Consider the following 10,168-nt stretch of genomic DNA (forward strand, 5'->3'; position numbering starts at 1 on the left):
CTTCCCTCGACCCACCCACATAGCTATTTGTGTTTGATTAACATTCACACACATGCTTAATACACATCCTCCTTTTCCTTCCCTTCCTTCTTCATCATATAGCATTTTCCAACCAGTATTTCAAAACCTTTAAATTCTGATTAGCCACAGCCTTTCTTCCTCTCCCCTTTTCTGTTTCCTTTTCTAATCACTTTGGCTCTAGCAAGTGGTATAAATGAGGCTTTTTTCTAATTTTGCACATGTACAAAAATGGAGCAAGGTTTGGGAGGGATACCTACTGGAGAACTGAGGAGGTAGGTTCATAACATAGAACCTCAATTTGCTAGACTTGTAGTATGCGGGAAGTGTTGCCCTTTCCACATGAAGCTCTCTTTTTCAATTTTAAAATTGAGACACATCAGAATTCTGCAAGCCCCATTCCCACTGCCTGCCTTTTTATAAATATTTCAGTTTCCTGTGAAAAATAGTAAGTTTTCTGTTGACATATACACACTGCAATTTGCATTACACAATGGAAAACGTGGCCTGCTATCGTGTTTCATAAAGTGATGAATGTAAATGTAAGTGGCAGATACTTCCTTATATTAAAGGTCAGGAATATTTACTGTGGTGGGACCACTTGTCCACATTCACGCTTTGGGATTCTTGAGCAAAGAGCTCCTCAAAACCATTATTTGTAAAAGTAAAAAATGCCTGGAGCAAAACAGAATGGCTCTGGTTTCAGGTGAGATGCAGCTAAAAGAGAAGAGGTGCAGTCGGTGTTTAGCCTCCCAAAATACCCACATCAAAACCACACCCACCTAAATCTGAGAAGTTAAAGTGTAAAGAAACATCTATATCTAAGGTCTGTCTAAAAACAGGAAAAAGGCTTTGCATGGCAAGTCCCCTCCCCCCTTGTGAAATAAAGACACAGGACACTTTATTTAAGGTGTAAAGAAACATCTATATCTAAGGTCTGTCTAAAAACAGGAAAAAGGCTTTGGGGGAAAAATATAGAATTCCTGGAACCCTCTGCCACTGTGTCTTTTGGTGATGTAAAGCCTCTCTTTTGGCAATGCTTAACTGGCCACCCAAGCTTTGACCATAGTGTCTGGACCTTAGTCAGGATGAAAACGCCGCTGGCAGCATGAAGCTGTTTGAACACTTCTCCACTTGAACTAATGTGTTTTAGGACAATGTGATTCTCTCATTATAGAGACAGGGACAGGGACAGGCAGAAACACAAACACATACACACTGGAGTCAGGTATGCACTAGCATCTGTGCAACACAGTATTATTAACCTCCAGCAAACACCCCAGCCCAAGCAAATGTCAACATTCAAAGGACACAAACAAAAGCACTCTTGTTTCTTAACATCTGTTCATTATATACCCCATAAAGCACTGTCTAGAATTTAGTGCAAGATGTTAAGAAGGAGCATCTGCATTTTGGGCTTGAAATCCCTTTGCTTTTATCTTCAGATGGAAATATATTATCCCAAGATATTTTAACCCCATGGTGCTAAATCTCTGGGACTAATATGCTGTTGTCTATTATGCTTAAGTACCAGTTTCCTCTTCTCTAAACTTGCTTTCTCTTAGGAAGACACAGTATGAGTGAGACACAACTATACAAACAAAATTACAGTGCTTCCACAACGTATCATTGGACTCCTTTGGGAAGAAGTGCTGGATAAAAATCTAATAAATCACTGCCGCCGCCACTGTAAAACTGCAGAGAGCCATTACCAGTACAAAGCCACAAACTGTTGGTCAGGCTGCCACCATTGGTTTTTATTAATGCTAAGGCCACTCTGGATAAAACGTAGGGCTTATGTGATGCTATGGAGTCTGGGCAATCCCTTGTCTTTTCTCTTTAGACACTGGAACTGCTTACATGAGCCTGGACATCCTTTAACAAGACTGCTTCCTAAGAGAGTGGATGCAGTTTATTTAAATCCAAAGGCAAAAGGGAAAAAATATTTTGGAAGTAAATAAGAAACACTTAGCATTAAATAAGTAAGACAGTAATTAAAGACAAGTACTTTTTTCCAGCTGTGTCAGATGGTGGTACTACTGACAAGTAATAATAATACTTACACCCTGCTCATCTTTCTGGGTTTCCCCAGCCACTCTGGGCGGCATACAGCATATCTAAAAACAAAATGAAAACATGAAGCATTATCTTACAGTAGTTCTACAAACTAAAAATACTGAACCTATGGCCCTCCCAATGAATAAGGTAAAGGTAAAGGGACCCCTAACCGTTAGGTCCAGTCGTGGCCGCCTCTGGGGTTGCAGCGCTCATCTCGCTTTATTGGCTGAGGGAGCCGGTGTACAGCTCCGAGTCATGTGGCCAGCATGACTAAGCCGCTTCTGGCGAACCAGAGCAGCGCACGGAAATGCCGTTTACCTTCCCGCCGGAGCGGTACCTATTTATCTACTTGCACTTTGACGTGCTTTCGAACTGCTAGGTTGGCAGGAGCTGGGACTGACCTTCTGATCGGCATGTCCTAGGCTCTGTGGTTTAACCCACAGCACCACCCACGTCCCTTCCCAATGTATACCACAAGATTATTGTAGAAAGCTCTTATTCTCCCAGAGTTTTGACACAGAGGCTGTATACACACCATACATTTAAAGTACATACATTTCCTCCCCAAATCCTGGGAGCTTTAGCTTGTTAAGGGTTTTGGGAATTGTAGCTCTGTGAGGGGTGAACTACAGTTCACAGGATGATTGAGGAAGGGATGTGCTTAAAATGCATTGTTGTAGGGCTAGGGGATTGGTTTGAATTATGCCCATTTGTCCCAACCAAGTCTTAGGATCTCTTAGATGGGAGTTTGTAGCAGAAGGGAACCACTGAGTTGGTCAGATCAGCCACTTTGTTAAGATAACAGCCCCACCTGGGTCTATAAGCACCTGCTATTTGCATGACTAATGAGTGGTCATGTTGCCATGGAGACAACAGGGTGATGATGTTCTTTCAGGAGAGGGAAAGGCCTCCATAGACCAGGGAGCCAGCTTTTGTTCTTAGCCTGCTCTGAAACTGGAACTCACAGACGCTTGACTAGCTTGTTCTTGATGCTGAATTCAAAGCTGTGGTTTTGAGGACCCCCCCTCCCCCAGAAACATAATAAGGAAGCAAGATCTGTGGGTGTGTTAATGCTGTGTGAGCCTTTCCGTCTTATGCTAGGTTGTACAATGTGTAAATAAAACCATATATCCTAAAGACACCACAGTCTCCATTTATCTTAATCCAAAGAAACCGAACCCTAAGTGCTGGCACCCCTGGAGTCTCTTGGTGCCTGGATATTGCATTGTGCATATGCAGCCACAGCCTTTTATAAGTCCCTTGCCTTAGCCTCTCTTGTCACAAACCCAGAGAAAGAGTAGTCAAGTCTTCTGAAATGGTAAAGGGTCATCTCAGTCACTGTGAACTCTTCCACATTGGCAACAGACAACAGACCCATCTATCTTGGAGCAACTATCAATATATTTGAGCTCAGCAAATATAAACTTTAAGTTCCCTGGAACAAAAATGCAGTTAACAACAGAGGTCTAGAGGGATTAGTAAATGACTCCTGGATAACTAGGAGATATCTAGATTGTAGCTAGCCAGAACAAACAGAGAGGAAAAGCAATTAGCATTCGAAAGGAACAATATTTTGCTTGAATCCCAGGGTGAATTGTCCACATGAAATCCCAGGAAGCATTTTATAAAACTAGCACGAGGGTGATTCCTCACAGCGATTTATTCTAGGCTTGATGCTTCCAACTTTTGTGTAGCATCTACACAACATTGTCATTGTCAAAATGCCATCTCGTTTCTCTACGCATTTAATACAGATTTACTGTTTCTACAGATAATCAGGTAATCCTCCAGATTTAATGGGAGGAAAATACAGGCTGCCATTTTGATAAGGATGGGATCCTGCAGACAGTGCAGAAAACTTGCACCCATGAGCCACACCAATAAACTGTCATGTGGAAACCCTCACATATATATATATAAAATGTGAAGCTCAAATAATTATCACACGTGGACAAGGGGCATTTATATGCCACCTTTTTATCCAAGGAGATCAAGTTGGTGTACATGGTTCTCCCCTTCTTCTTCAACCCCCTTAACATCCCTGTAAGGTAGGTAAGGCTGAGAGGCAGTGACTAGCCCAGGGTCACCCAGTGAGCTTCATAGCCAAGTGGAGATTAAACACTGGTCTTCCAGGTCCTAGTCTGGCACTCTAACCACTGCACCATACTGGCTCTTCAAAGGAAGAGTAAATCTGCCACCCCGCACCCCCCACCTCTTCTCTTTTGAACTAGATGACCTTTGTGGTCCCTTCCAACTCTACAGTTCCTTGAAGCACTGCCCCCACTTATCTGAATTAAAGGTAAAGGTAAAGGTACCCCTGCCCGTACGGGCCAGTCTTGACAGACTCTGGGGTTGTGCGCCCATCTCACTTAAGAGGCCAGGGGCCAGCGCTGTCCGGAGACACTTCCGGGTCACGTGGCCAGCGTGACATCGCTGCTCTGGCGAGCCAGAGCCGCACACGGAAACGCCGTTTACCTTCCCGCTGGTAAGCGGTCCCTATTTATCTACTTGCACCTGGAGGTGCTTTCGAACTGCTAGGTTGGCAGGTGCTGGGACCGAGCAGCGGGAGCGCACCCCGCTGCAGGGATTCAAACCGCCGACCTTTCGATCGGCAAGTCCTAGGCGCTGAGGCTTTAACCCACAGCGCCACCTGCGTCCCTCTTATCTGAATTACACTACTGCTAAAAATGCTGGTTTTACTTAAGAACGACCCTGCTTCTCTAAGCAAAGTGGGCACCAAGTTAGCCTTCAGGACTGTCAGGAGCAAGACCTGGGGTACTTCCAGACAAAGACCTGATATCACAAATGTAACATTGGCAACAGGCTTTTTAAAAAGAAAAAGCTATCTAAATTTTAGTGGCAAGTCTTAATTTGGATTAAATGATTAGAAATTGCAAGATGGCATTCTGATGCATGTGGACACTGCAAAAACAAATAAAAAAACTGCTTGAATGATCAGCACCCATCCCAAAGCATCCTTAGAATAGATATTATCTGCTGCTTTTGTGCATTAGCTGTGTGTTGCAGGACAGTTTCAAAATGGCACAGCCAAGCCGTTTCCCGTAAGCCTCAATGTTGGAACATAGTGTGTAAACATTCCGCATATGTTTCAGTTAGTTGGCATTTGCCATTCGCAATGAGCAGAGCATGGCATTTTACTCGGAGCCATCGTTAGCTCAGTTTTGAGGGTTTTTTGGCCAACTGACACTGGCACCCTCAGAAAGAATTACAGCAGACTCAGCAGAGTTAAGTTTGAATAAGTAGAATGCTTTTTGTATAGAACGGAGAAGCGCCTGTGTTTCAATATGCTCTTCTCTCCCTTGTTTTGCCTTCCCTCATCATATGCCCAAGTTTGCAGATGTGCCATAAGTTTAGTGGCAACAGAGTGCCTTCCTTTGCCCAAGGCAATCCTGGGTGAGTGTGCACTGGGAGAGATAGAAAGATGGGCCAGGGCCTCAGGACCGGCAGCTGTTGAGAGAGCTAGCGTACTGTGCTGCCACTGACAATGAGCAAAAAGCTTAGAAGAAAAAGCCATCCTTGGCAGAACCAACAAAATTTTGGAAGCATTATAGAGTGCCATAAATTTATTCCCCATGAACATTTAGAAGTACAGTGGTATCTCTGGTTATGAACTTAATTCATTCTATAACAATTAATGATACAAATCTCATTCATCATGTTATTTACAATTATTCTCCCTCCACTCCTCTGGACTTCCCTCAACTCCCTCTCTGCTGAGTTATTTAGTTTTATATATCGTATCCTGCTTTTCCTACACAGCAATAAAATCCCTTATCATTTCTCTAAAATATCTGTTACTCAAATGAAGTTGTGAAAGTTTATTCAAATCCTACCAGTGAATCCAGTCCATTCTGTTGTTTCTGCAAATATACTGTAAATGGTTCCCAGACTCTTTTGAAGTCCTTTTTGTCCTTCTCTCATAGTTTGTCTGTTAGCTTAGCCAATTCTGCATAGTTCACCAGCTTTTCTTGCCATTGTTCCTTTGATGGTATTTCTTCCATCTTCCAATATTGTACAATCAAGATTCTTGCCGCTGTTGTAGCATACATAAATAATGTCCATTTTTCTTTTGGTAGCTCTTGGTTTGAGATACCTAACAAAAAGGCTTCAGGGTGTTTGGCAAAATTAATTTTAAACATTTTTTCCAATTCATTGTATATCATTTACCAATATTTTTTAATGCATTTGCATTCCCACCACATATGATAACATTTTCCTTCCTTTTCCTTACATCTCCAACATCTGTTATTTCCTTTCCTAAACATCTTTGCCATTTTCACTGGTGTGATATACCATCTATACATCATTTTCATGTAATTCTCTCTTAATAGTATGCAATCTGTGAATTTTATATCAACTTTCCATAATTTTTCCCAACTTTCAAATTGGATGTTGTGTCCCACATCCTGAGCCCATTTATTCATAACTGAATTAACATCTTTATCTTTGGTTTCCCACTCTAATAAAATATTATATGCTTTTTTAAACAATTTAACATTCTCTTCAACTATTTCTTTTTGAAATCTGGAGATTGTATAACTAAACCCCTTTTTATTGTCTTCTTTAAAAAATTCATTTAATTGCCTGTGGTGTAACCAACTTTGTAAATAGTCTTTCAGCTCATCATACTCTTTTAGTTTGAGTTTACCTTCTTCTTCTGTTATCAACTCTCTATATGTCAACCGGCTTACTTTTTTGGTCGACTTAAGTGAAAATGCTTCAGTGGGTGACAGCCACCATGGTGTTTTCCGCTCTAACAGATCTTTATATTTTCCCACTCTCTTATTAAGGAAACCTGAAACTGTTCTTAACCTGAGGTACCACTTTAGCTAATGGGGCCTCCCGCTGCTACCCCACCACCACCGCGCAATTTCTATTCTCATCCTGAGGTAAAGTTCTTAACCCGAGGTACTACTTCCGGGTTAGCAGAGTCTGTAACCTGAAGTGTTTGTTACCCGAGGTACCATTGTAATCTGGTGGTTGTTAGCAAACAGGATCACTGTTCCATGCAAACACAGAAAAGGAGAAATGTCAAGAGCAGGTGATGTTGGACTAATCTTTCTCTCTCATTCACACACCTGAACCAGATTATCGCCTGACAACAGTGCTGTTTTTCGATCAGATGAGAACACCCCCTTGCTTACAATTAGCATGGACACCTGGAAAGGCAGCAGCGTAGAGGCAGCTGTTTTCCCATTTTCTTTATCAGCATAGCCAAATGCTGCAGTGACTTTAGCCAGAGACTGAGTAGAGGGCTTTCCCTTCAAATGGGACTTTGACCCTCAGCAGTGAAACTGCTGTGCACAGACGGGTTGTTGGCATGACTTCTGAAGCTGACAGGCCCCCCGCTCCAGCCCCTAGCAACAGAGGGGCACTTTTGTTTTTTTTTGCTTTTATTAAGCCCCCAGGCACACAGAGCCAGCCTCCAAGAAGATGATTCTTGGTTCTAGTCACTATACAATATGTACTGAGCCAAAACAGATGGGACTTCACAGCCACGACCCCAAAATACTTTGGAAACGGATACAGGCTAGAACCTTGGGAGACAGGACGCTATCTGAGGACTCCGTTTGGAAGCGTTCTTTCAGTTCGTGGGTTGGGTTACTGCTGCTGGGCTTCAGGAAACAAGAGAATTAGAGAAAGGAGACAGTTACTTCTTAGCGCCAAAGTAATGCATGAGCACCAGGATTGAATGTTGCCTTGGGAGAAGAGCAGAGTAAGCAGGAGGAAAGAAACAGAGGACCAAATGGCGATGCCATTCTGCACAGCACTGAGTTTTGTCTCAGGTGCCAAAATGTCCTGGGCCAGCCCCGTCTTTGTGTGGCCACAGCAAAAGCAACAGAATGTATGGGTTGGCTGCTGGTATGACTACATCACAGTGATAGCCCCAGGCATTTTGCTGCCTGAAGCAAACTCCCAATGCCCCCTCCACTCTGCATTGCTTTAAAAAGCCTTACCACCCCATGCCAACATTAATTCCTGCCTTTCACCATTGCCAGTACTGCCTGGAGTAGGTTCCCTTGCCCTGATGTATGGCAAGGACCAGCCTTGCATATACCAAAATGGTGGATAACCTTTCTGGCGGACAGGCAACCCACCTATCAATCACATGACATAATTACGACATCACACACTTGTCCCACCCACCCATCAAATTCCCTTGTGCAGGTTTCCAAGGTGTCCAACGGCCAGCTGGCTGACGGGCATTTGGGATCCACAGTGCAGGGGCTGTTGCCCCAAGCTCAGTGTTTTGCAAAGTGCTGAGCATAGGGGGCCAGCAAAGCATTAGGGGATTTTCTGCGCTATCAATTTAATGAGCACCCAAAACATTAATTTGTGATTTGTATGCCTGCAGGGAGATGCTCCCAGATGTTGGAGGTGGTTTTTGCCCCTACAATAATGCACCAGTGATTATGTGAGCATATGAGCGCCTTTTGAAGAGCTTATCCATATGTTTGTTAAGCTTATACGAGCACAAATTAGAAGACAGCACATAAGGTAATTGATGTCTGCAGTGCCATCTGATTTGCGACTTCAATTTTGTGCTTGCTATTCATTTTGTTTCAGTTAGTTTCAAATCAGGTGAATGGGCTAGGACATTATAGATCCCATTAAATGCCAACTGCAGGACTAAAGGTACCAAGCAAAGGCCCAGTCAGAATATCCCTTTCTGCACCAATAACAGAAATAACTGTTGCAGCAAAATAAAGAGCGTTGTGGCACCTTCAAAACAGACTTATTGTAGCATAAGCTTCTTCCAGAGTCCATCAGATGCTGTGGGACCCTAGCCCACCCATGGCTTATGCTATGATAAACCTGCTCACCTCTTAAGGTGTCACAAGGCCATTTGTCGGCTTTTCTGCTACAGTTCTGTGCATCCCGACCCTTTACCAGTTTGCTTCCTGCTGTCATCATTTCATTCTGCCTAGAAGTTGCCACCCAGAGCTGACAGAAAGGATTTTTACCCACACTCAAATTTGGGCTTAAGCGTTGCAGCGGTGCCATCTGGTGGCATAACTCTTTTGTAGCAGGCAATTTTTAAAATCTGCAGTAGGGACCTTTCTCCTGAAGCAGTCAAATCTAGACGATGCCACTGCTTCATGAGGTTGCTCTTTAAAATTCCACCAGACATTTAGGGAGCCCCTACCACACGCTTATGCTTTAAAGCTGCCTTAAACCCATTATCTTCATGTTGGCAATTGTCATAGCTATATTAAGAGTCTCATGCTCTACCAAATGAGCTAAGGGTTGTGGGTTTGAGCTACACATTGGGAAAAAGTTCCCTGCATTGCAAGGAGTTGGACTAGGTGACCCTTGCGGTCCCTTCCAACTCTTCAATTCTATGAGGGACACGGGTGGCGCTGTGGTCTAAACCACTGAGCCACTTGGGCTTGCTGATCAGAAGGTTGACGGTTAGAATCCCCGTGATGGGGTGAGCTCCCGTTCCTCTGTCCCAGCTTCTGCCAACCTAGCAGTTCGAAAGCACGCCTGTGTGAATAGATAAATAGGTACCTCTGTGGTGGAAAGGTAAACGGCGTTTCCATGTGCTCTGGCTTCCGTCACAGTGTTCCGTTGTGCCACATGACCCAGAAAGCTGACTGTGGACAAATGTCGGCTCCCTTGGCCTGAAAGCAAGATGAGCGCTGCAACACCATAGCTGTCTTTGACTGGACAAGGGGTCCTTTACATTTATTTTATCTTCTTCCCTCAATGTCAGTAAATAATATTCTAAGCAAACACGCCTATACAGTATATTAAAATACAGGGTTATGGCCAAATACTCAGATTAGACCCACTGAAATTAATAGACCTAGCTTAGTCATGTCTACCAATTTCAATGGGCTTTCTTTGAGAAGGACTAACACTGGAGACAATCCACACACTTCATCTCCCAGGTTTGTGTGGATCAGTTGCAGCAGAGATGTGGTTCAAACTTAAAAGTTACAAAGAAACCCACCCACTCTTTGCATCCCTCTCAAACAGCTTGCGTGCCTCTTATGTTTATATGCTATCCAGAGCAACATCGACACCTTCACACGTTATGTATCCATACCCTTTCAAAATGTGGCTC

Source organism: Podarcis melisellensis (assembly GCF_964234715.1).
Source record: "Podarcis melisellensis genome assembly, chromosome: 2".
NCBI classification, from domain to species: Eukaryota; Metazoa; Chordata; class Lepidosauria; order Squamata; family Lacertidae; genus Podarcis; species Podarcis melisellensis.